The sequence below is a fragment of the Blastomyces gilchristii genome (assembly GCF_000003855.2).
Source record: "Blastomyces gilchristii SLH14081 genomic scaffold supercont1.4, whole genome shotgun sequence".
Lineage (NCBI taxonomy): Eukaryota > Fungi > Ascomycota > Eurotiomycetes > Onygenales > Ajellomycetaceae > Blastomyces > Blastomyces gilchristii.
The window spans coordinates 624,400-626,617 of NW_003101679.1; positions in this window are offsets into that span (position 1 = coordinate 624,400).

Here is a 2,218-nt window from a genome sequence, read left to right on the forward strand (position 1 = left end):
ACTATACAGCTCATAAATATCTATAATAAAAAGTCATTGAAGAAAAATAATAACATCTGAATAATTAATAGAGAATTTCTGAACATAACTTTATCAAGAAACTCTATAATTATAGAAGATTTCAATGCACATCATCTCTGATGAAATTCAGAATGCAAAAGAGCAGTAAGAGCTGATAATTTAATTGAATGAATCTTTGAGCATTCAATAGATTTAGTTAACAAGTCTGATCAACAAACATTCTTTAGAAAAGGCATGAAACAGAAATCTATTATAGATCTAATCTTCATATGATAAAATCTAATGAAAAAAAGACTTGTAAACTGATTTATTGATTCAAATGAGACATCAGAATCAGATTATAAGATTATTCAATTTGAATATTGAACTGAGTAAGAAATAAATGAGTGAAAATCCTCTTCTCTCTAATCAGTTTAACTTTGAAAAAGCTGACTGAAAGACAGTTGAAGAAAGTATAAAACTGTTAAAATCTGAAATACTGAGTGAGCTAGACTGGCCGCCGAGATCATGAATTTCATGTTTGATCTCATTTGGTCTGGTCTCATACATTTCTTGGCGTGAATCCCACTGGGACTGGCTATCAAAAAGACATGTAAAGTGACTATATATCAGATCTTAAAATGAAACCATGACTTGAAAAAAATGAGAAAGTGATCTCATTTGATCTCATTTAGTCTCATTCTTGGCATAAAGTTACTATTTTTAGACATTTTAAGGTTTTTTTTAGACTATTTTTAATTTTTTAAAAAGTAACACTTTTTGATAACACTCAAATGAGATTTAAAGTCATTTAAAGCAATAAAAATAATTTAAATTGAGAAGTGGAAATCATGGTCTCATTTGAAAAATGTGATAAGAGTAGACAGTAAGTCTCACTGAGACAGTATGAGACTACTATCTAATGTTAAAACTGTGTAATGAGATCAGTTGAATTGGTAATGAGACTATCAAAAAATCTGGTCCTGGTCTCAGACACGGTCACACGGTCAGTCTAGAGTGAGCTATATTGAAATCCTGATTAAGATATCTCAAATGAAATGCTTGAGAATAGAGTGAATCTCATTACATCTATTATTCTAGTAAGTGTTAAAGATAATATTTTAAAGAGAAAGTCTTCTGACTATTCAAAATCTTAATGAAATGAGAATATCACATCTAAAAGAAAACAATTGACTACTGTTAGAAGAGATTGAAAGAATGATATAATTTCTGATAAAGAGTTCAAAGCTGTCAGAAATGAATATTTTTCAGATATTAAAAGAGCTAAAACAGACTGCTGAAATAAATTTCTTGAAGAAGTATAAGAAAAGAAAGTTTTTAAAGCTCTTAACTATACTAAAATAAGAAGTGTAGCAAAACTTTCAATCTTAGAATATGAGTTTCAGAATGAATCATATACAGTAAACTCTTTTAAGAAAAAATGTCAAGCTTTTATAAGAACTCTCTTTCAAAACTGATCAGATTCAGATTCAGAGAAAGAGAATATATCACTTCTTAACTATATTGATGAAAATGACTAGAAATGATCTAATCTTATATAAGATGAATTAGAGTCAACTATCTTCTCAAGTTCAGTTAAAACTGATGCAGAGCCTGATTCAATTAATCACTTAATCATTTAAAATACATACTTCTACTTAAAGAATGAATATTTTGAGCTCTTTTTCAATCTCTTGAAAAATGAATATCATTCTGAATGCTGAAGAGAAGTCACTGAAGTGATTCTTATAAAACCTAATAGAAAAACTTCAATTACTAAGTAATATAGAGTAATATCTCTATTGAACTGTCTAGAAAAGATTTTAGAAAAGATAATACCTACTCAACTATCTTTTATAAGCTCTATTAGTAATTCTCTTTTATTCAGTGAATAAATAAGAGATAGAAAACAATGTTCTGCAATTGACACTGTTCTCTCAGTTATTCATGATATTCAAATAGCAAAGCATGAAGATCTGGTCTCAACTGCAGTTTTTATTGATATAAAACAAGCATTTGATCATGTTTTAAAGTCAAAGTTAATTCAGACTTTGAGAATGTTAAAACTATCACTTTCTCTAATAAAATGAGTTAACTGTTTTATATCTAAAAGAATCATATAACTTTTCTTTGATAGAATGAAATAAGACAAGACTGGGATAAAAATAGAAGTATTACAAGAACCTTCAATCTCACTTCTTTTATTTTGTAATATACA